Below are 25819 nucleotides of genomic sequence, written 5' to 3'. Positions count from 1 at the left end.
AAAGAGGAGTGGGCCACCCAGCAGCAGAGAGCCGAAACTTAAGTCCACGCTTCAGGAAAAATAATCCATCTCTCCACGGCTATCGGTGATGTAACTTCACTCACAGGGCGCTCTGGCGAGGGAGAGGAGCTGTAACAGATACAGAGCAGCAGAGCACCAGCATGTACCCTGCCTTTAAAGCATATTACTTCTCAGACACCAGTTTGAAGAATAATAAACCCGGGGAGCTTAACTGCTCTATTTTCCCTTTTCAGTTAATGCCACGCAACAGCAAGGCGAGGGCGAGAAGAATTCATAAGTCTATAAACGCAGAGTAAACACTGCTTTCTTTGTTGATTGTAGAGCTATGTTGTGTTTTGTTTTTTTGGTGGATCGTGCTGCCCCCTCCCCCCTTACCCCCTTTCGCCTCATTCTCCTTCTTTGTCTATCATTCTCTTTCTCCGATCTCCAACCAGAAGGATGGCTGTTGTGTTTGGTCTCTAAACAGCACTTCTGAGGTGCACACCTCGCTGACATTTTTATAGGTTCAAATCCCTGAGAATGTGAGAGGGAGAGTCATATTTTACGCCGGTGGTTTATTTTAACGGGCGCTTGTGATTAACGCAGCATGTCCTCTATCTCCCGGCCATCTATGCCAAGGCCTTTATTTAAACAACTTTATTGTGAAATGTTTGCGTTCTCAGCGTTCGGCCGGGGCCCACACACAGAATATTATTTCATACTTCAAGGGGAGGGTTGAGAAGAGGGAAGGGAGCAGGGAGGAGGGGGACTTTGGAAGAATATACACTTTGAGCGGTTTTTGTTTTTGATTACAACAAGGCTCTCTTTAGAAATGGATCAGGCCCGGTAACCTTGCGCACACACGTTCGCACCCCCAACACATACCAACGCGCAGCAACAGAGTGTCTCACACGTTGGCCGACTCGTGCTGAAGTTGCGAGGGTCCAAGGGAGAACCGGTTTACAGAAGTGGTGTGCGAACCTGGAGCCCTTGCCAGGGCCAAAAGAACGATCCCTGCGTGATTTACAAGTTACATTGTACAATTCGTGTCCAAACCACAGCACTTGTTTAATGCTGCAAAACGACCCAGCAACCCTCGCATGATACAACTCAGGTGATCGGGCCGCGCCATATGAGCGTTCCACGTGTGTCGAGCGCGCTGTTATTTGCCGAGGGCATGCAGTTGGATGCTGTCTCCTTCTAGTGCAGCACTCTCATCGTGCATGATCGCAATCGTTGCACAATATGCAGCATTGCCTTATAAAGACGTGGGTTTGATATCTTGGTCGAGAGGAAGTGATGCACAGTGTCAGCGCATTGGTAGCTACGTTTCCACACATCCCTACATTTCGGACTTTCCTCTGTTGCTCTCTGCTCGTGATGACCAGAAAATGCATGTTTATCTGTTGTCTGCTTTTTAGTTAGCGCCCATGAATGCATATTACATCCCATCTAAGAGACAGGGGTTTTAAAATGCAACTAGACGTGATAGTACGATAATATGCAAAACAGTCGAGGTTGATGTTAAGCTACTTCTGACTCAATTCTTTGACCTTCATAAAACACTGCACAGCAGATATTCTATTCTTATCATCTAATAATAGAGCACCCATGCCTATAATATATTATCTTACAGTGCTAGTGCATTACCATGCATACTGTCCAGCAGATTAGATGGATCACAGATTGTCTCAGGAAAGCTAAGTTTAGTATGGCGTACTTTCAGTAAGCAGCGATTGACATGACATGCGTGCGTGGAAGAGAAAGTAACTCAGGGCGAACAGTGCAAGCAGGTATTGCTGCCAAAGAGCTACGGCAACAGAGGGATTTCTATGGAGGGTTGCCATGGACTCTGCTGTGTTAAAAGACCTAGGGCCTCAAGAATCAATGAGTTGCATTGGTAACACCTTCACCAGCGCTGTAAATGTTGATGATGTTCTGCATACAAACTCCTACTTTACATCATGAATAAATCTAGAAAAGCTCATTAAGGAATATATGATATTTGATCCCTCCTAGAGGGCTACTCCTAAGGAGGTCAGGTAACGTGTGGGACAAAGTCTGAGTCGGTAGTAGGTATTGAGGGGTCAATCAAACAGAGGACTTTCACATTCGAGGCCACCGTTCTTGTCCAGTGTGAAACCAAGTCAAGTTCATGAACTGAAGCTTGAAATGATTCAAGTCTAGTGGCTCTAGGATGTGGGCAAATATCTAGATTGATTATTGAGCAATAAAATGAAGTCTTTTTTGTTTAAGACCTGCTATTAAACAATTGCTGCACGGGCAAAAGTTGTACAGGAGTTACCACGAAGTTAACCTCTAAGTTAACTTCTGACAGTAACAACGTCCACTTCTTTTAAATTTACTCCAACCATTTCCAGTGCTTCCTCTTCCCTCCTTGCTATAATGTCCCTCTCCTTCCCTTCACCTCCCTCTCCATCCTCTCCATTTAGCCCACCCACAACATCCTCCTCCCCTCCCCCATAAGTTGTGGTGTGGAGGCTGTGAGGGGATGAAGTGAGGTGTAGGCACTTCTTTAGCTCAGCGGAGGCCAAACAGATCGAAGGCAGAGAGCACCTTGCTGCTGGGTAAGCCACACACTAAGAACTCCGACGCCCTTCTCATCATCCCTCTGTTTTCTATCAATTGTCCTTTCCCATTCTTTTGATTCCACTTCTCAATGATCCAAAGTGTTGGCTTACCGTGAATTCTCTAACATATGTGCAAAGGTAGGTCAATAGCAAACGCTGTGCTGGGACGCATGGAAAAGAATGCATAAAATAACCCAACCCAGTCTCAGAGCAAAACGTGTAATAGCTACGTTGTGGAACGTGGTATTCTCACGATTTTGGGGATAAAGCGTGAGAATACAACGTTTCGTTTCCAACTAGGTCACGTGACTATCAAGTTTCCCTCAGCTAAAAAAAGAAAATGATTTGTGAAAAACACAATATTTTAAGAAAGCATCAGCATTTGTATGCATTTCGATGGCATTTCTAATGAGAAGTATGCGTTATATTTTCATAATCTTCTATTAGAGAATGTAGAAGACCTTCCGTTTATTAGTTTCTAGTGACGTAGTTGCAAGGCAATGTAAATGAATGGGCCAAGTCCTCCTAAGCCCAAGCAAGAAATGCTGGTAGCCGTTCACAAGAGCTCTATCGATCTACCTGGCTCTGCCAAACTCTCCATAGTGTCATTCAAACCTTCTCAATTTTTAATCACCAGCTTCCACATGAGAACAAGTCGCTGCACTGTCAAACACAAGTGTGTGTGTGTGCACACAGGAAAGAAAGCAAAAGCCACAAACACACACAGCTGCAAATGCAGAAAGTAAAAAAAATTAAATCAACATGGAGGCACACCCGCAGAACTTCAAACATCCGTAGCCCTCCACATACAAACAACTATGCTAGCTCGCCTCCACCCCACACTAAACATACAGATATACACATATGTAAGCTACAAAGCACATATCTGGAGACAATTGCAAATGCTTTATTGTTTGATCAAAGCCAGCTGACTAACATTATCTTGAGCTAACTGCATTAAGAGAGAGACAGAGTGTGTGCGTGTGTGTGTGTCTGTAATTGTGTGTGCGTGTCTGTGATTGTGTGTGCGTGTCAGTTAGAGAGACAGGCATTTAAAAGTGTGTGTTATCACCTGGCCCCCATTTGTGCCCAGCCCCAGACGGTATCCAGCTTTGACCTTGGGCTCCACCATATTCATTACATCATTAAGTTACCTCTTCATTAACTTTTCATTGTTTATGGAGGAGGCATCGGGAAGGAGAAGAGATGGGGTGAGCTGATGGGCTGGGACTCTTTATCAAAAAAACGTATCCATGGCTGGATATCTGGGTCCTGTTCTGGCCAGCCAAGAGCCCCTCCCCTGCAATGTGAGGCTGGGTCTATCAATTGTTCCGCAATTTACATACAAGGCCCGTACATTTTTTGACAAGAGTTACTAAATGACAACTTGGGAGTAAGAACTAGTTGTGGCAGACTAGGGGTAAGCAAATACTGGCATAGTGCCGATTAACATGGTACTTGACCACCAACTAGAGGTTTTAGAACCACTCTGTTTTTTAGAGTGCCAACCTGCTATGCAAGTCATACAGGGTCCAAACACTGCTTTAATTGGGTTGGGTGGGATCCCGTTATAGTAATATGGGTTGTGTGTCATTATGTGTAATATCCGAATGGATGCAGCGAGTGGTGGTTACACAATGATCTTGATTTTTTGGATGCGTTGGTAAGATATTCCTCCCTAGAAAACGTCAGTCAACAATCAGTGTTTCCCCCACTATTTTATTAGTCGGCATCCGATCACAAGGGCGGCACGGTGGTGTGGTGGTTAGGACTGTTCCCTCACAGCAAGAAGGTCCTGGGTTCCACTCCGCCCAGTGGCCTTTCTGTGTGGAGTCTGCATGTTCTCCCCGTGTCTGTGTGGGTTCTCTCCGGGTTCTCCGGCTTCCTCCCACAGTCCAGAGACATGCTCTGGGGATCAGGTTAATTGGTGACTCTAAATTGCATGAATGAGTGGGGGATTGGGGACTCTAGATTGTATGAATGGTTGTATGTCTCTGTGTTAGCCCTGCGATTGGCTGGCAACCAGTCCACGGTGTACCCTGTCTCCTGCCTGCACTTGGCTGGGATAGACTCCAGCCCCCCCCCCCGTGACCCTGTGTGCAGGATAAGCGGTTTGCAGATGGATGGATGGATGGTGTCTGATTGCCTGCAACCCCGAAGCCCGGCCGTCAGTTTGCATGCATGTCTAACTGCATTGGGGTTGAATGTGTTGTCACCTGTTTAGCTCAGTGTCTTTTGCTGATGTTACAAATATAATACAGGTTTAATTTGGTTTCAGTGTTGCTACCGTATTTTACCACGGTAGCACATCACTGGACTGTGGGGGTCGACCACATTTTGAGCTGGGTGTAATTATCCTAAGGTCTATTTTAGAAGTGGGTGAGAGGTAGCCTTTGATCATTTTTGGATAAGATCTCTATTTTAATAAATATATTTCTGCACATCACTGCTTCTCCGAGACCACCACCTCCAACTGCTTCAGTGTTTTTAATGGAAAGTGTGTGCAGAGTGTGTGCATATGTGTGTGAGCAGAGTTTTACTGGCAAAGAGCGAGGGGCTCAGTGGCATATCGACGAATAAACAAAGGTTTTAAATGTGGCATTTGGCAATGCATTCAACGGCCTTAATGTGCAACATGACTTTCGCTAACAATTTTTCACATGTGAAGATAAGCATTTAAAATAGAAAGTGCCCGAAATTTTAGGATCGGTTCCCATGAAACATCATCTATCTGAAATCAGATAGAACCTATTTGAGTGCTTGCCTTGTAGCCACCAGGCACTGTTGTGCTTCCACACCACTCTGGCTTTCTGTCATTAGCGATGCATCGCCCCGACCGCAGGCACAGATTGTGTTTTTAAAAAAAGAAAAAAAGGTCCTTGCCAGCCACCATCTACCATTGCAGGCCTATTATAAATGGCAAATCACTGTACAGCTTTGCTTACTTACTCTCCCCCTCTCACTCGCTCTTTTTAACTGGCTCCACTGTTTCTCTTCAATAACATGTGCCCTTTGTGGTACAAGCTGCTGGACGCTCGGTAGTTCACACTTTTTCTACCGACAGAACTTAGGGAGGGAGGGAGGGAGAGTGATTTAAATTCATGCTTTATCACATTGAGCTTTTTGTGTTTTTCAGACTTGCAAAGCATGAGTATTAACAGAGTAATCCTGCTTGTACAGTTTTAGGTGATGCGAGCTGAGGTCAACATTTTTTCAATTACTTTTATTATTAAAAATGTCAAATAAAGACACTTACCAATTACTGAAACGAAAAAAAATTAAAGAGAATAAATATTTCAGATACAAAGTTAAAGTAGGAGACATAAAAGTGATGGCCTAATGGCAATAAAGGTTTGATTTAAACTGGTGCGAGTTACAGCAAGAAAAAGTTGATCTTACAGCTTACACTTGAGGCTACACAAACCAGCCGTATTTCCCTTTCTTTCGGTATTGAGCATCTGTTTATTAAATGCCATACAAGTAAATGTCATCAGCATGGGTGATAAATAAATTGGTTTTATGTGAATTTGAGCTGTGCCTTGAAAATTCAGTTCCTGTAATTGATTATTTAAGTAATTAAGTGTAAAAATTGTTGATGTGAAAGTAAAACAAAGGTGTGTGCTTGTCACCCCCTCCGTTGAGAAGTCCAAACAAAAGACTTTGCTTAAAGAATACAATTAGAATCAAAAAAATTGCAGTTAGCCAAAAGGTATGTGAGAGATTTAAAACATTTTTTTCTTTTACCTGAAAAAGGGTCAAGCAGTTTCACACGGCACTGTATTTGCTGTGAAGGTAATCAATATCATTTATAACTATAACTTCAATTAATAGTTTTTTTTAAATGGCCTACTCATATTGTATTCCTCATCTGATATGTCATCTGTTACTTAAAAGATTTTGCTCGGCTACCTTTACACAGTATATATTGAACCGTAAATGCCATTATCAGCTAAGCTCTTTATCAGTTACATTAGATCCTTCCACTCACAGCTGCTATGAGACACTCTTTAGGTTGCCCCACTTAATACTTCCTCTCCCACATTACTTTGCTAAATTTGAAATTGTTTTACCGTATTACCTCTCTGAAAGTGCCCGGAGACAACCGACAAAGTGCAAATATACACAGTCCCTAAGCCACGTTATATTAAACCCAAGACGGAAGTACAAAATTTGTAACTTAAACTGAAAATAAAGTTCCTAAGAGAGCATGATACTCCCTTTAAAAAATCCAATCATGAAGATAAACAATAGCAAAGGACACAAAGCATTACGAAGGAGATAACGAGGGAAAGAAGCAATGCAGAAATAAAACTGTTTCAGGTCTGAAATATTAGGCATCGAAAATGACAAAATGGATGATTGCAACTGCAACGCCTGCGTGCATGGTGCATGCATGCCATACACAGTTGATGTAATCTTGCAGTTCTTGTTGCCCAGCAATTTGAACTCTGCGTGCAAAGGAGAGAAAAGGCTTTTTAGTTTGGTTTATTGTGGCTGCAAATGAGATGTGGAATAATTGGAAGATTCAACCGAAAGGCCGGTTCAGTTCCTCCTCTTTTTAAAGGCATTTACATATGGTGGCCTGCTAAGACCTAATTTATTCACAGTGAGGCATCATTTGAGTGGTTATAAAAAAAAGTTACAACTAACATCTGTAGCGACAGCTTTAACATGAGTAAGAAAATTCCAATTCATGTAAGCTACACAAATGGTAATGGTTGATGCCGAATATCATGACCAAATGTGAGAAAATTAGAGTGGAAAAAGGAAAAATTGGGCCAAATCAGCTGTCAGTAAGGACACAACTAACTACGGAGATTAAACATGTGACGTGACTGGTTTAAGAGAGAATTTGTAATTGGACATCTATTTATTGAAGGTAAGTTATTTAAAAACCCAACACAGCAGATTGTCCACTAATCCAATGCAAAACCATCTGCGTCATTATTAGATACGAGGATACAAGGAATGGATGGCGTAAGAGCTTGATGAGTTTTAGGGTTAGCTCTAGACTGATGTCTGGTAATGTGCACTGTGAGCTGGAGAATGCAGACAATAATATACAGGGTTTGAAATTATATGTATGCCTGATGCTTCATATTTGCAGAATACGCAAAGACGCTGAGCCTCGCGTTGTGCTCGCATGACCATTTATCTACATGAAGCAACACGTGGAAACTTCCAAATTGTCCCCTAAACAACAGCTTGGCACATGTACATTATTTGCTGACATCACGTTCCATGTATTCTGGGTACCCAAGCAGTTCTCAGTCAGTCCACAGCTGCCATTCTGGTGTCAAGGACCTTTTTATTTTTGTTGCCAGACGCTCATGTGCAGCCTCGGTCATACCCGGTGAAATACATACAATGCGCTTTGCTCTCCCAATGGAGAGAGGGACAAAGTGAAGATGGATTTTTTTTTGTTTATCTGACAGGTAACTGTCATGCTGATCTATGATGGAGCCACTCTTAACCTGCCCTTCCACATGTTACCTGTATGGGTGTATTCACTGAGAGTATGTTTAGCAATTGGAGTAGGGTTATTTTTAAATTTTTCAAAATCAATTTGAGCTCTAAAAAGTGTTGATAGAGTGGTTTAGCTAAAACTGTTGTGTGGAAATTATGAAAATCAATGATACTTTCCACAGGTTCTCAGTTCAAAGGAAAGCAGAATTTGGTACTGGAGAAGGGAAAAAATCAAACTATCTACCTTGGACCTTACTTAGTAACTGATCTTTTATCCGATGATGATTTCTGAAAATGGCAGAGGGTGCAAGGACAATTGTGGAAAATCAAACCAACGATATGAGACTAGTTAAATGCATAGTTTGTGTGTTTTGAGGTGGGGTTTGCATGTATATTACCCAGTCAGTGTATTACCTGCTGGAAATGGTGGGGACATCAGAGGAAGTTTCATTTGGACCATTTTCACTAATTTATCTCCCCTCAATGGATTGTCAATCTACCGTTGCCTTGATTTATTAGTTAGTTTTGTTAATTAATGTAATTATGTCACTTTGGGTAATTTAAACAAGCCACTCAAACACAACAAAGTCACACAAAAAGACCAACTAACTAGCCGTAGCAGGTAACAACTGCCAAACTCTGTAAGACAAAAAGTGAAGTTTTTGAATGGAGTCTGGAGCCTTCTGCATTACCATTAGTATACACATTGTATTCAGGAATACTATACAAAAGGCTGTACTTTACAAAAGCCTACACCTAAAGTTATTTTGTTTGGGCCTTTCTTGTATGTATCTTAAGTGTGTCCTCCTGCTCCCCCCTCCCACAGCAGTACATTGCTTTGCTCTCTCGTGCTCTCGTCCGGTTCTGCAAATTTCCTCTACTGTACCCAATACACGGCCTATGGATAAGCAGTTTACACAACCGCACTCCATCACCCACACAATCCCTAAGACTTTTGAGAGATGCGGTTTTCCAATTGCATTATGGAATGACCATGCATAGGAGTTGTCTGCGTTCTCTGCTGTGGTTTTCTAGTTTATTGTGACGCACAGCACAACACCATCTCTACTCCAAGCCATTCAGCTCGGCTCTGCAAGTGTAAGCAGCGCTCCAAACATTTCAAAACACACGTAGATGAATTTTAGAACTGGAAATATGAGTAAGTGCGGTGGTGACAGTGTCGTCGATGGGGACCACACACAGACCTCACAAGTAGACATAGCTTTCGCGGTACGACGGGAGCACCGCAAAGGACACGAGGCACGGCGTGTAAGTGCTAGTGTGTTTTACGCGCATGTGTGTGTGTGTGTGTGTAAGGGCAAGGGAGACCTCAGAGCCCCGGGGACAGCGTGTCACAAGCTCCATCACAAGGCCTCTTTATTGGGCCTGGCATGGGTCAGACCCCTACTGTCATCTTCAAATATGCCCGCCACCTGCTCACTCACTCACTCACTCACACACATACATACATGCTCTGGCATCCATATGTGTGCACGCTCACCACACACACACATACACACACACACACACACACACACACACACACACACACACACACACACACAAACACTCATGCATACACAAACCAGCACACATGGCTTGCAAAGAATTCATCTGGTGTTTGCTGGTAATTGCAACAAAAACACCAAATCTGGACATGTCACATTCATTTCCCAGGACCCCAGAGTAGAAGGCTAATTTCAAACAGCCTCCCCTCCTCACACGCAGACCTCGTCCTTTTTTTTTTTTTTTCATCTCCACCCACCAACCGCTCATTTTTTTTTTTTCAGCCTCTCATCCCAGAGAGGAAAAAGAAAAAGGGAAAGGGGGCGTTGTTTATACACCGGCCAGACGGTTATTTGCTTAAAAGAGGACAAAACTGACTGATATTCTTTATTCGTCTACCCGGAAAAGTGTTCATGCCACTCTGCCTTCAGATTCCACATGTCTAAGATATACGCCCAGGCCTTCGCTGCCATGGACTGGGCCGCCAATAATTTAAATTAGCAATGCAATAAGATCTGCAGTGCCACCACAATCGGGCCTGAATGCATAAGCAAATCAAGCCGCTTGCTGCCCCCTTTTGCATATTACGCCAATCTGGGTTCTCTCATTGGGAGTAATGTAGATTTAGATATTCTGCGTTTGTGACTCACTTGGTCATTGTTTTTTTTTTTACTCTTTTGGTATGTTTGCGAAGACATTTATTAGAGACCCGTATACAACTGGCACACTGAACTCTCCATTATCACAAAATTAGCTCACATGTGACAATCTGTTTGTGTGTGCACGTGTGTGTGTGTGTGTGTGTGTGTGTGTGTGTGTGTGTGTGTGTGTGTGTGAGCAGTATGTGTGTGCTTTCTCTTTTTTTCTCTTTTCTCGTGAACACAAGTATGCTTGTGTGTATGACCGTGTGAATCGGTGTGTGCGCAAATGTCTGTTCTGTGTGATAGTGCATGTGTGTGTGTGTGTGTGTTCCCTGATGGAGATAAGTCTGAGTGGTTAGGAGGGAACAGATGTCAGCTGGTGTCGGCTGCCAGGAAGACTGAACAAAGCCAATCACGTTACCTTCCTGTCCAAAACGCATGGCAGAAGGAGACCTGAATCTAACAACAATTTGTGGTATTAACTCTGAGGATGCCACCTTGCCTGCTACTCCCTGCCCACCCACCCACCTCTAAACACAAACACACCTCCATTATCCTGTTTGGAATAAATCAGATGAACGACTTGTGGAGATTTGAAAGATTGCAGGGGGAACTGACAAAATGGCGCCCGTAATATGATCTGCCCTTGTTTGCTACAATAGCTTAATCATTCATAAGCCCGTACAATGGATTGACTGGCAGGCATTACTAGTCTCTACCAGGGTCCTTTGTTCCTTTTAAAGAATTAATCTTAACGGTTTCTGCTTGCAAGCAATTGTTCATTAAATCAGACTTTTGAACCCAGCAAGTTGTGCATGAGGGTTCTTTTTTTCAGCTATGAAAACAACAACCAGAATTTAAACGTTAAACGGACTCACTGCTTCGGAAAACTAATGCTCTGTCTATCTCTTCTCCTTTTTGTCTCACGCTGTCTCTTTCAATCTCATCCTCTTGTTTCTTTCCCCAAACAATTATATTAGCAGTAAGTCACTTTATGCAAATTTGGGAGAGAGACGCACAGACCTTGATTCTTCTGGAAGAGGGGAGTGAGTGACAAAGAAGAGCATATTCACTATGTATAATAAACAATAGAGATAAGCGAGAGAGTAGATCAACATATCGTGAAATATTACAAATAAAAAGATAAATTCAAACCAATTTCATTACCATGTTACCAGACATATGGTAAATGGAGAATAATCTCGAAACAAAGCTCTGCATGTTTTGATTCAAAACTCTCTCAACACTGATAAAACCACTTTTAAGAGCTCCACAAAAAATCACAATTTCCTTTTCCTCTCCAGCCAGTGTTTAATCTTAACGATAGCGAGGGCTTCTGTGTTGAGGACACGCAGTGGTCCCATTAGGAAACACACACATGTCCCCCGATGGGCAGCAAAATAAAAGGCCCAGCAGTGTGCCCAGCACAGGGCTGAGATGGCCAGCACTCGGACTGAGACGTCCAATTTGGGCTCGGCACATGGAGGTGATTGGCAAGGCCGAGGCCGGCTGAACCGACTCTAAAGTCTTGTGGAATACATCGGATCCAACCCAGCGATGTTTGTCCCACAAAATGTCCCCCATCCAAACAGACACATTTGAGGCTGTGAGAAGACGCGCAGAGACGACAGAATAAGCAACCAAATAAATGTGTGTGTGTGTGTGTGCAGCAGTTGCTTTGGCATCTTAGCCCCAACTGACAGATCCTTAGAGATTGTTACAAATCTGTTGACCTTTGACCTCAGCACAGAGTTGCAAAAACCACACTCAATTTCCCTCGAGACTTTTAACAGCCTGCAGAAGAGCCGTTTCAGTACGTGTGCGTGTGTGTTTGCCTCTGCTCTGTGTGTGCGCACTGCAGTGTGTGTGCGCAGTGTAACCCTGAGGTTAAAGAGCAATCTGCAGCCAATTAAGCGCTTCACTAGGAGGGCCCTGCTTCCATGAATGAGAGGAACGCTCCACAAGCTTAAGAGAGAGGGACTCGAGTCATGCGTTTGGAAGCTGTGTGTGTGTGTGTGTGTGTGTGTGTGTGTGTGTGTATGGTAGCTGTGTGTCATGGTTGAGATGTTTACACTGCAGGTTTGTGTGCTGGTAACAATTAAGTGTCAGGGAGCTAATGTAAGGGTTTAAAAGTTCACCACGAAGAGTAGACTGATTTTGTAGTGAGCTTGGAAGCAGAAGGTCTGACCTGAGATGTACCACCTGCTGAGCCAATCACAGGCATTCGGCAGAATAACAGATACGGAGGGTACAAGTTGCTACAATTGTGGAAATGTGCACTTGGTTGCCCCCCCCGTTTGGACGAGCCAGACCCCACGATGAGGATCATACATCCTATGCTCATTGGCAAGCTCACTACGTTAAGCCTCACACCACGCATGGGAGAAAACCTGAAAAAAGAACTAATAACTATTCCTTTAACTGAAGGAGGTAAATGGAAATCCTTGGTTTTATTACACACAAGCTTTTCCTGCTGAGACAAGGCAAGTCATCAGTGTGGCTCATTGTGTACCAAAGCATTCAAACAAAATACTTTCACAAACTGTTTGTTCTTTGTCATGGTTCTGATACAGTCTTTACGAAGATTTTTCATGTGTCAGATATTAACGGAGCCACCTGTTTCACAGAGACACACGGAAAATGAGATAACATTTTCACGGAGCAAAGTGAGGCGAGGCAGGGTGAGGTTGATGTCCGTGCAGTTTACCCCCCACATGCACCTCCTCCCAGCAGCCCCTGCCATCCATCAGTGGGTGAGCGGAGAGGATCGGGGGCCAGAGTAATGAGCCGTAAGCCCCCTTACACGTGTTGACGCGCCGCTAAATAAGATCCATTTACCTAGGCTACCGCCGCCGCGCCCCACTGGCGACTGGAGGAGAATGCAAACGCTCTCCCCGCCTCCCCATCACACACCATGTCATGCACAGCAGTGCACTCTGGTTGTTTCTGTGTGTGAGCTTGCTTCCATTGCCCCTGACTGCTTGTCTTTAAATCTGACTGCGTGTGTGTGTGTGTCTCGGGCAAAGCATATCTACATGTTTGTGCTGTGTGTGTGTGTGTGTGTGTGTGTGTGTGTGTGTGTGTGTGTGCGCCCGTGGGCAGGGAGGACGGCGTAGTGATCCAGTTACTCAAGACAGACAGAAGCGATCGTTCTCCAGTTACGGCGTTTTCTCCTAGACTTGAGGGCATCACTGTCAAGTGTCGGGGACATCAGGGAAGTCTCGCTTTAGACGATTACACTCAATCGTGTGTGAGTCATGGGGGGAAGGACTATGATGTGACCTCCGCTGCTGTAAATGGGCTACACTGCTTCTTTTGTGACTGATTTTGTTTTGTTGTTTTCTAAAATTGTTCTAAATAACAGTTTCAATAAGTCAACAAGTCAAAGAACCTGAAGGTCAATTCACAATGAACGACGGGTGACAGTGGTATAAAAAAAAGAGGCGCTTGTCTTACACTCTCCTAACACTAGCCAGTGTACGGCAGCCAGCACTGCCTGTACAACGCATCCTCACATAACAAAAGAGAATGGTGAGGGACAGGGAAACCGCAACAGAGAGAAAATGTCTGTAAATCATACCGAAAAAGGTGGGGAATAAAGAAAATGAGAGGAGTCATGGAAATAGAAAAAGGGCCATTGTTGGGGGAGGAAGAAAACAGGCAAAGAAAGGACAGATGAGTGAGCAAGGCTTTAGTAACGCTGTTGGGGTGAAAGAGAATGCCACTAATAATGAGATGTCTATTTTACCCACCAGCTCTCTCTCTCTCTCTCTCTCTCTCTCTCTCTATGCTACGCCTGTTTTCCTCTGGCCCCCATTATCAGTGCACTTGAACCCGGGGATAACAATGAGTTCACAGAGATTGAGAAGTGCCTGGGCCTTAATTGTATGTATTTAGTCACGCAAACAGAGGCAATGGCCTGAGAACGCCTAGTTAGCCAATGACATCATTTAGCCACACAGCCACTTTAGCTCAATGGGGCTGCTGTTGCGTGCCTGCCATCGCTCTGAGTCTCTCTGTTCGTCTTTCACCACTCACAGGTTCCCTTAAATGATGCCTCTATCTCTATATTTCTGTTGGTATCGAGCGGCTTTTTTTAGTCTTCCATCACAAGGTCATCCTATGCCTGGCCCTTTTTTCACACCTTGTATTTATTTGCAGAAAGTTTCCGCAGGTTTGGCACACTTGATCTTCAACAAAATGGAATTTATTTTCCGGGAACACACTTTCATACTACTACTGTCGAGCCAGTAGTGTTCAATGCATCAAATGTACAATCATTTTGCTTCCTATTTAAATAAATATAGGATTTTCCATATTTTATTTGGGTTTTATTTGCCTTGTGCTTGTGTGGGTGTGTGTCTGTTTGTTTGCATGCATACTTTTGTCGATCAATGGTGGTTGCTGGCAGTCACAAAGATGATGATGGCACCGAGATGTTAGTGTGCCTCACTTGGTCGGCACAAAGAAGGGTATGTGTGTGCGTAATCGTGTGTGTGTGTCTGTGTGTGTGTAAAAAGGAGGGGTGCTTCTCAAGCAGGGGTGTCCGCACTTGAAAAATCAATCACCATCTGGGCTCATTTTATACAAAGGACAGAGGGAGGGGAGGATAACTCACAAACACACACACAAACACACACACACACACTTCTTGCATCTTTCATTTCATGCAAAGACAACAGAGGGACAACTGTACAACCGCGTGGTGCCCCTCTGGTCCCGTGGCCTTTTTGTCTCAAGCAAACACACACAAACAGACCCACACACTGCTTGCTGCGATAATGCTGGTATAAAAGCAGGTACGATTTCTTCACTCTGCCGACCAACTGCGTCCGGACGGTTTCAAAACCAGCCATCTTAAAATCGGGGGTGCTGCGGTTCTAGAGAGTCCAGGCCTGTAATTGGGGAGTGAAGAGTCAAACGTAGAGGGATGTAGTTCAGGAAAGGCCTATCTAAGCCATTAGCCTAGTGCTATGTGAACACACAGGATCGGGGGGCCAGTGAGCAAGGTCACCCAAAGCAAACAAGGATAAGAGGAAAGAAAAGCAGAGCTTCATGTGCTTGGGTTGGCACCTCGGGTCAATGGGTTTCCCTCACATTCACCCGCGCCCCGCTACGCAGACCGCGTTCACAGGCGCTGCGTTTGGTTGCTTTCAGAGTCCGTTTTAGACTGCATAACGCATTTGTACGAGTAAAAGGGAATGTTTTATGCAAACAAGATTTTCCTTCTTTTAAAGTACACAGAGAAAAGCATAGGAGGTTGAAAGCGTTTGTGTGTGCGTGTGCATGTGTGTGACATGATTTTTGCTGCGGTGCTGCCTCCTTTCAGTAGCACAGTTGTGTGAGAAATACCAGTGGCAGAGGCTGCTGAGGCAGCGAAAGCATTTAATACTCAACAAACAGTTATCTAAGCCCATATCCAATAGCTAGACACCACTGTAATGTGACCTACATACTAAGTGAATCGGAATTTATTTTGTATATAGGTTGGGGTGCGGTGGGCGCAAGGGCACAGGTTTTTGGGGGGTTATAACAGAACTCAATTCAAATGACAGGAATAAAGTATTCCTTCCTGATCCTCTTTGCTTCTACCACAGCAAGAAGAGAAGCCTGGTATAATTTAACAGGACATATTGTGCCATCCTAAGATTTTAAAGGACTTTTAAAGAAATGTATGAAATTACATGAGTGGAGGGAGGCAACATGTTTATGTTCTTGTTTACAGGGATGCAAAAAGGTTGGAGCTTGTCTCAGCAATGTGTCACAAGGTGCCACCAAACATACTCTTTCCACAGCCATAATGTACAATCCTTTTCATCTTTCATAATGAGTAGTTCTAACATTATTATTGTTATATAATTTATAGAAAAAAACCTGATGCAAATTATTTTATTGAGTGGTTTTGTTTCCTAGTCTTGGGAAGACTGAAATAGCAACAGTCCTTAGCACAATGTCTCGTGCAAAAAGCGCAACAGTGCTAACTAACAAAAATTAATGCCACCAATTGGTTCCACAAGTGACATAAACAGCAGTATTCTCAGTGAAAGTCCTGTGTCTGTTTGATCCGGCCAACTCCCAAAGGTCTACATTAAACATATCCGTGGTTGGCAGAAACACGCTGGGCCGGGTTCGTCTGCCTCACCATGGATCTAAACCTTGAGAAGGACTTTGCTTCAGCTCAGAATTAAAAGCCCATTATGCATAATTTCAGGCAGAACTGGACGGATCCACTTCAGAAGAATTTTGGTCCCAGCCTAAAAATTGATGAATGAATAAATGCAGGCACACACTCACACACACACACACACACACACACACACACACATAAGTACACAGTCAATCTGCCTGGCCACATCAACAGAGCAGGTGTCCTTAGTAATGCACCGTTACACACTTGGATCTCTGCATCTCAGAACAGAGGGGAAAAAAGGGAGGAGGAAGAAAGAAAGAGATAGAGGACAGTTAGAGGTAAGAGATGTGGGTGTCAGTGGGTGTATGTTTATATGTTTATTTATACTTGCTAGGTAGGATCCACAGCCAAATTCGAGGTTACTAAAACTACAGTCAGCCTCCAACACAATGTACCAGTGAAACTTGTTTAAATGCACCTAGTTTCTTTGCTTGAGAGCAACAGACTCCCACCCTCATTATTTTGGGGATGATCAGAAACCTCAAACATCAGTGATGATGTCTTTTTCAGTATCCCTATGAGAAGATTTCATCAAGAAGACGAGCTTGAACGAGTAGAAACTAAGGAGACAGACGTACTTAGTAAAGACCATGCCTTTGCACCCTGCTGAGTCTCAGCAACATGGTACATAAATAACCATTATGAATCATGCTGTTTGGTCTCACCCCACCGTTTCTCAAATAAGATCCAGTTTCCATTCAGCCACAATGGTGATGAGCAGGCCTCCTGCGACGGCGCACCATTTTGTGAAAAGCTAAATAAAACAAGCAATGTGTTTACCTAGTGCTTTAATTTCCTAAAAAAGAAATGCGCAAACATCTCGTATACTCACCCAGTTCAGTATCACATTTTCAGCTGCTCTGTGTTTACACGTCGACTCGTCTGCCTAATAGGCTCGCATCCAGTCTAAACCTACAAGAGGCCAGAGGGCGAGCTGACAACAAAACAATCCTGCAGCTCAGATGAAAAGACAAACTGCTGCTCAAATCGGACCATTAGTTTGCAGAAGCAGAGGTTACCAATCTATTATCATAAAGAAAGGCAAGATGACTTTCATTTTGTGAACGTTTGCCCCGGCGAAATGTGATAAAGTGGGGTTAGAGAGATCTATTCTGGCAATTAAGAACGCTCAATCGTGCCGTTAGCCGGGCTATAGATACACGTCTTTTTAGACGCCTGTTGTCTTTCCTCTTTGGCACCAATTCAGAGACTTGGAACTTGGGTGGTTGGCCTATGAGGCCCAAGAGAATATACTACACAATCTTTATCCCATAGCAAATCTATCCTTAGGCCGCACATTTCTAAACCCTGTAGCAGAAATCAAGCCTCCATTGAGGGAATACCCTTTGTAGAACTTAAATACATCCCAATGTCTCCATCAACAAAGGCCCCTACTCTTCCTTCTCACTCTCTGTGACACACTAAGTTCAGGATCGTCCAACGGACCTGTGGCTGTTTTTTTATCCTTTCTTATTCTTCCTTTATTTTGCTACTCCTTTAGAACATTAGGCCATTGAACTACAACCGCTGCGATAAAAATTAATCAGGATTAAAAGGACCTCACAGACAAAATTAAAGTTCTCTGAATGTACACAATAAGGGTCTGTATCTTTTTTAAATAATTCTCAGCTTCCTTAGGAACACGATTGTTTCTTGACAAAGTGGTCTTTGCGCAACAATGAGCACCTTTCAGACACACACAGGGACTGCCTTTAGAGTGCGGAGAGAGACGGATTTCACATATCAATCAAAAGAGAAAGGGAAGGGGGTGGGAGAAAAAAGGGCCCTCGTCTGTCGAGAGTGGTCCTTCAGGAACCATGAACAAATTCAAATGGAGTATATGCTTTCTCTCTTACCGCCACTGTTCATAATAGCAGAGGACACAGGAGTAGTGGAGAGGGAAGGAGAGTCCTCTTAACATTTTTTTTTGTTACTTGTCTTCCCTTATATGGGGAGTGAAGCATGGTCCCTCAGCCTGGCCCTGAAATAATAAGACTGTAGTGGATGCCCAGATTGTACAACATTGGGGAAAAAGTTGCAAAAAAGTTGCATTGTGAAGAGGCCAAGAGGGCCCACTGCATTCAGTCTGTGTGCAAGCTTTCATGTTCTCGAGTTTGTACATGCAAGGCCTTGTAAGTGTGTGTATGTGTGTTGGGGGGGGGGGGGGGGGGGTCCCATTCCATTACACCTGTGCGATGGAATAATGAGCCCATGAGTGTGTGCAGTGGGCCACAGCCACCCACTGCGCCAGCCATGCACACCACCACCGCTAATCATGTTGAAAATGAATAAGGTGTCAGAGTGGGTAATTCACAGATGCATTAAAAGCAGTGTAGCCTAGATATAAGGTACATAAAACAAATTAAATTCAGTGTTCTGGTATGGAATCTTTTTCTTTTCTTGACAGCTGTATTATTGGCCACTGCCTCAAAGGTCTTCTTATTAGGTCACTGGCTACATGTTTGACCTTCTACACTCTGAGGCAGGGGTATTCAGATCATCTCCGACCTATAGCTCACAGGAATTAATACAGGGCCCGGGAAAGGCTTCATTCTACAGAGTCATTCTAGTGTTTAAGTTACACTGTAACAGACATTGAGACATGTGAATCATTTTAACTACAGAAACAACATCATGTATCAATCAGTAGGATTACTGCGGTTCAACGCCTCCGCTAACAAGTCAAGTTTCACATTACATCTGAGTCTGTCCAAAATGTCATCACTTCTTCATTGTATCCTCCTGGATATTTGTGTGAAATGATCCTAATTAACACCTGAATTCTTGGGTCTTCTTCTTCTTGGGTAAAATATATTTATGAGGTCACTATGACCTTTGCCCATCAAAAGTCTATGTCAGTAAGTGGATGCTTGTGCTAAGATTGACGACTTCCCTAAAAGCGTCCCTGAAATGTCTCATCGACGAGAATGGTACTCACGGACAGACACCCTGAAAAACATAATACCTCTGCGCCGGCAAAAGCTTTAGATAAAGTTACACATTTTTTAATTAAATATTTTTATAGCTACTACCCATTGCTGATCCAGAGAGGGAAATAAAGATAAATGGGTCTTGTCTTTAAGTTGCATATTTATGAGAATTATGAGACACAAAAGAAAAGAGATGAGGCACTATGTCAGAAAAACAACAGTGGGGAGTTTTTTTCCACTCCTGCCAATAATAACTGCTTTATTTAAAAAAATATGTACAGTATACATACCTTCTGTTGATTGATATATGACATAATTTCAGCCAATTTCTGTTAGCCGGACACGAGAGAGGGAAACCGAGAAGATTACCCCAGATTGTCCACTGCCTCACAAATTGCATCACTTCACACTGCTTAGTCCTCGTGTGACATAAAAGTGGATCTTTGTGTTACTGGGGGGAAAAAAGTATTAGTATTCACCGCATGTATGTGTGGCACATGTGTGCTAATTTTAAAAAGGGATGCTGTGAAAGTGTGGAATTGGGGACAAGGCAGCCTTGCACCGGGCCGTGACACAGACTTATGTTAAACCTAATTAGATCATGATAATAGCTTTAGGGCCCCAGTGATCAATGGTAGAGGTCTGTGGAGATGAACTTTCCTTAAGTTTCATGGCACACGCTGGTTGTACAAGAAGAAATGTGATTGCATACACACACATCTGAGTGGTTGGCAGACACTGTGGTATACGATAGCATTATTTAAAAAATATATTACATTACATGTCATTTAGCTGACACTTTCATTCAAAGCAATTTACATTGCATTTTGAACCCATGGCTTCTTACATTTTTGCCCAGGGAGCAATTAGGGGTTAGATGTCTTGCACAGGGACACTTCGACATGGGACATGGAGCAGCCAGGGCTCGAACCATCAACCTTGCGGTTTCCAGCGCACCCTCTCTACCCCTGCGCCATGTCGACCCCATTATTGTTTATCAATGATTTGCTATTCGATACTTAGCAATAAATGAGTATGATTTACTTCAATCGATGTATGCGGTCAGCATTGAACTAATTTAACCGTTAAATAGCGCACATTCATGCTACATCCATGTGACGGGTATGAATCAGAATTCCTTAAGCCTGTTTGACAGCACCTGAGCCCTCCAAGCCTCTCCCGTAAAGCAATGTATCCACCGACTCTCCACATCACATTTCGAAATTAGGAGCCGCTAGCCGTCAACAACCTTATTGTGGAGTCTAGTTTACAGCTTATAGACCTCTCGGATCACTCTAACTGAAGACAAAGATGATTCCATATGCTTCCATTACTATCTAATGTAATTTGTGTAATGTAATATTTGAACCTGATCGCGTCTGCTGACGTGCCAGCTAGCTAGCTAGCTTGTGATTAGTCTTGATACCGGATGCTTAGGGAATCCCTGCACGTATCGGTTGAAGTTGCGGTACTTGTTGACTCTCAAAGCTTCCTCCTTTATCCCCGACTCAACCCTGCCTCAACCCAGCAAGTAGTGCAGAGGAGCACAATCATGGGACGAACGCATAAAAGTAAAGATGCAGGATCACCAAACAACAGCATCTTACGTTTGCTTGTGTTGTGAAGAAAACATTGGGTTTTGGGTATCAAATCTTTGTGTAGGTATTCCTGGCACATCCATATTGGAAAAGACATCATGGCATACCATTACTTGGGGCATTATATAGCCTAGAAGGTCCGTGAACACTGGAAGAACACCGTAACTAAGTTTGTTTGTTGGCTATTTGGCTTAGCCTGTTCCCCAAAATGACCAAGCCTTGGATAAGCTTTGAAAAACAGGATAAGATATCTGAAAGAATAATATACCCCACAAATGTTGCCATCAAAAGAGCGAAAGTGGAGATGGTCGAGACTTCATTCATCTTGGAATTACATTGTCATGAACTCAGCTTTAATCAGCCCACCATGGACCCTTACAAGCTTCATCAACAGACACTTATACAGCCATCAATAAACTAAATCACTTGTCTTTGCAACCTCATCTTCTTCTCCTGTATTGTTGCATTATTGGACCACTTCTTCTGTATGGTGCCATCTGTTTTTTCCATATGCTTACAGTCCCTAATGGGCACAGATTTGTTCAGATAACTAATTTAGCTGCCAATCTCTGGTAGTTCTGAACCCAACTTTGCTGATTGTGTAACCTGCTCGCTGTTCAGACATGATCTAGATTAGGGGTGTCAAACTCCTTTTAGGTAACGGGCCACATACGGCCCACTTTGATCTCAAGTGGGCAAAATGAAAGGCTATGTTAGGGGCGATGGGGGGGGCAGTGGTGTCAGCTGATGGTACCGGCACTGCCTTGGCAATCAGCCGTTGGGCACCCCTGTTCGCATGCACTCACTAACAGAGTGCTACCTTTATAGAAATGCAATGTATGTCTTTCTGTAATTCTCACAATAGCAAAGTCATCCAGCGGGCCGCACTGGACCCCTGATGGGCCTTCTGTTTTATGAGCTTTGTTCCTACTTTGTTCCTACTGCCATAGAAGCCTTAAGTGACCTGCGCTTAAGTCATAAGAAAGCCAGTCTGGAATGTAGACAATTCATCTAATTCATATTTGTGTCTTACATCGTTTAAAATTCACTTAAATGTTAATTCCAGTCTTGTGCTGTGTGCAGTACTGCGGAAAACCTGTGTGTGTCGGTGAGCAGGTGTGTGTGTAACTTGCAATTCAAGACGGCAATTCAGGCCCTATTTCCCAAAACGCAAAGGATTTCATCAACATTACTATTTGCCAGAGGTCAACTTGATTTATAATCTATAAATAATCTATTTATTGGGTCAGTTTGTCTTTTCAGTACTCAGGCCCGTTCCAGTTTGACATGCTAGCCCACCCACCCAAGCGCAGATATGACAAGCGGTTAAAAAAAAATCGCTTTCATCATCCACTTTTTCTGCTCTTTTTTGAAAAGTTGTTAAAAATAATATTTTTTGTATTTTATTTATTTTTTTGTCGGAGAGGAGTTTATCAATCATAGTTCATCTTAGCCACAGAATTATCTGTCCATCGATACAGCCAGCTGTCTAGACAAAGGTGTGCTGGATGATTTACTGACCCCCGGAAACCTTCAAACAAATAAAGGATTACCATCACTTAGGAAACAATTTTCCTGACAGAAGAAGGCCTCCGTCTGCTTGGTTTTGAATAGTGAGGTGTTAAGCTTTCTATGGCGACATCTATCTCTCGCCACCACCTTGAGGGCATCTTTTAAGCAGAAGAATTTAGCCATTATGTGGCATTAACCTCATTAGAAAACACTCTTTAGCTGCTCCAAGATAAAATTGATTTACAGCTGCCATTTCCACCACTGCTCTCGATCAATGGTTAAACTATCCCTTTTATGGCCCAGTGCACACTCTGCTCTTTTCTCCAGTTTTCTTTAAATGCTCCTTAATTTCATCGCCCTCCTCCGCTCTTGTCCTCTTGCCCGGTATGTAGTCGCAGAGCTTATCTCTAACCCTCCACAGTTAAATATGGGACTGACTACATGTTTTGAGAGAGGATAAACACGACAGGATCACTGGCAGATTCCGTGAACCTATTAAGTTGATTTCTTACTCTTTTCTAGATGTAGGAGTTTCACCACAGTCAGCTCAATTTGCGTGGTTGGTCTTAATTGAGGTTTTATCTTAACACAATGTCGTTGTGTTGTTGTTTAAGAATCTTTCTAAGGTTGCTTTAGCTATTTACTCTTTCGTGGAGTAATTAAAGACCTCATATGTTGGTATGTTATCTTGCAAAAGTTTTTAAGTAGGGTGTTGGTTATTAACAGTTGACGCAAATTTGTTTTAAAGCCAATCAGTTCTATAATTCACCGAATAACTTCATTTGTAAAGCAGCCCTTTACAATAATGTTGTCAATAAATCAATAATAAAACACAGGTCCACAACTACCCTCTCTCTCTCTCTGTCTCTCTCTCGCTCTCTCGTCTCAGTCAAAAAGTTAAAAATAATATTACTAACATTTTTTTTTATTAGTGGATGACCATTAACATAAAATATTAGTTTAGGTTAGGTCAAGGGTTAAAATTATGCAAATTGTGGCATTACCTACACTACTTAAATAAATAGCTCACTTCTGGTTTCAATTCTGGTCTCAGTTAAAATTGTGTCTCCTTTCACCTGTCCTTTTCACCTTTATGATTGTAAGACTTGATGACACGGTCTAGTTGCAAATCATACTCCGTTACTCTGCCGCAGAGTATGAGAACATAACACCGGAAGTCCCGTGAATATCAGATTTCCGTGCTTCTCGTTAATTATGTATTTGTTAGTAGAAAATGGTGATTGTAGTGACGATAGGAAATGAAAATTATCTCATAGAACTTAAATGAAACCAACGGTTATATGTGTGAGCACAATCTGCTGAGGAACACTGAGAGATGTCGTTGAAAGCTTCAAGTAGGTGGAAATAAGAGTTCCGATTTTTGTCATGTAAGTGTGAAAAGTCTAAAGTGGTTGGCCTATGTGGTAAATTCATGGAGACTGGGGACTTTGGATGCACAGTATGCCACAGAATGCTGTTTGGAGTGACTGGGGCTTCAACATGAAGTTGACGGGTAGGACTGTGAAGAGCTCTGCCAAGCAGAAAATCCACATCTATGTCGGCGTGGGCAAATGTCAGCAAAGTCCCACCCACCTCTGACAGCTCAGGTTTATGTGGACGTTTAAGCAAAACACTCTACGCTGTATTTCTTTGACAAATCAATACGACCACCATTTCAGCTCTCCTTCCTTCCCTCTTCTCCTCCCTTCCTCCCTCCGTCTTGCGCTTGCTCCTTTCTCATCTCCCTCTGTCTGGGAGAATTGATCCGCATGGATGGAATGATATCAACCGAAGGATAGAGTGATACGCTCCGTTCCCTCTTTTTTGCTCTCCTTTCCACCGCACTTTTGACACATAAATAAAATATGTGGCCTTTTTGTTTCAATTCGCCGCAGCGTTGGTTTTGAGAAAGGAGTATGGTGCACAGGGCTCACATGGAGCTGTCGGTAGACAAGAGGGAGCTGAGAGTTGGCTGGTTGCCATCACTCACTGTTCACAGGCGCCCTACAAAATCCTCTGAACTTTCCGACACACGCATTTGTTAGAGTGACACAGTCAGATTCTAAAGAATGGTATTAGAAAATAATGTGAGTTCTAAATTATTCAGGTTTTTTTTTTTTTCCTAATGCTTCACTTTAGAGCTGCACACAGCTGCACACACGCTAACACACAGGCATATGTGTGTGTGTGTGTGTATGTGTGTGTGTGTGTGTGTGTGTGTGTGTATGTAAAGAATAAAAGGATGAGAGAAAAAATTAATTTTCTAACTTTGTCGTTGTACTGGATCCAGCCTAACCGTCACCCGCGTCAACCCCACTTCAATATCAACCGAAATAAATAACAGCCGCAACCACGCGTTTTAGGGCCACCTGCTATTAACACATACACGCTACATGTTCATCCACACTGTGGCTAGATATTCCTGCCATGATAGCAAAGGACTTTCCACAGCTGGGCAACAAATAGATGCTGGGTGAACTAACCTCGGGGCCTAAGGAGCATGCCAGAGTGTCAGGACCGGGTCTCCAAGGCCTGTAGGGTTTCCGCTCAGCTCAGTCAGACAGACTCCAACGTCCTCCTCACACCTCCCTAGGCCTCTTTGCACTCCTCCTCTGTATAGGTGGAATCACAGGGTGCATACCTATATGTTACCTGCGTCTGGTGTGGACGCCAATTGACAGGAGACAGGCGGCCAGCTTGGACTTAAAGACAGAACAGTAACCCAGTAGGACAACTGATGGGATTAAATAGGAATTATCAGTTGATATGCCCGTGCAGGTTTATCGGCTGCCCCAGCCAACTGCTGTGTGTGTGTGTGTGTGTGCGCGTGTCATTATCATGATCAACCGCATGATCACCCCACACAGATTGCATCGTAGCGTGAATAACCGAAGGCAGTTCGCCTCTCTTAGTCCATCATCATTCTTCCCTTCCTCATTTCCTTCTGTACTCCACTTGAGGTAACTCCACGCAGGAATAGTGTTGCCACTAAATACCTGGGAACCCGAGTGATTCAGCAGCTGATGTGCCCTCTTCCTCCCCCTCCAGCCCTATCTCTCCTTTCCCTTACCACCACCCCCTCTATTCCCTTCTCCCGTGAAAGCCCTTAGTCACCTCAGTTGGTGGGTGGGGGGAGTTCTTGGACAGCGTGGCGGTGTGCTTCGCCTCGTTAAGCTAGCCCTTAGCTTCAGCTCCACTCCTGGTCGGCACAGATCAGTCCTGAGAGAGGGAGAGAGAGAGAGAGGATAACGAAAGTGCTGTTCCCCCCTGAACCCCCTGCCCTGAGCCTCCCCTCTCTTTGCACCGAGCATCCCCTCCTTGTGTAGGGGTCTCCCCTAAGCAAAAGACGAGGGGTAGGTGAGTCGACTGCTGACTGTGCGACTAC

The 25819-nt window shown here is 43.6% G+C and overlaps 1 protein-coding gene across 8 annotated transcripts in view; it reads right to left on the bottom strand.

Moving 5' to 3' along the window:
• Window positions 1–25819, bottom strand: part of znf536 (zinc finger protein 536) — a 198231-nt gene that overhangs the window by 133124 nt on the left and 39288 nt on the right. For 4 of the 8 annotated variants that reach the window (XM_040202759.2, XM_040202805.2, XM_040202767.2 and 1 more), the window contains exons 3-4: window positions 25549–25653; window positions 24918–25046 (exon numbers count right to left, since the gene is read on the bottom strand). The exons of 2 other annotated variants lie outside the window; for them this stretch is intronic. The gene's annotated coding sequence lies outside the window, so the exon portion shown is untranslated. The remainder of the gene's footprint in view (window positions 1–24917; window positions 25047–25548; window positions 25654–25819) is intronic. 2 more of the 8 variants (XM_040202777.2, XM_078085250.1) reach the window with 1 other exon arrangement.

The sequence above is a fragment of the Gasterosteus aculeatus genome, chromosome 12, assembly GCF_964276395.1.
Source record: "Gasterosteus aculeatus chromosome 12, fGasAcu3.hap1.1, whole genome shotgun sequence".
Taxonomy (NCBI): domain Eukaryota; kingdom Metazoa; phylum Chordata; class Actinopteri; order Perciformes; family Gasterosteidae; genus Gasterosteus; species Gasterosteus aculeatus.
Note: the sequence above shows the minus strand (reverse complement) of the source record. Positions and strands in the feature narration are given on the sequence as shown.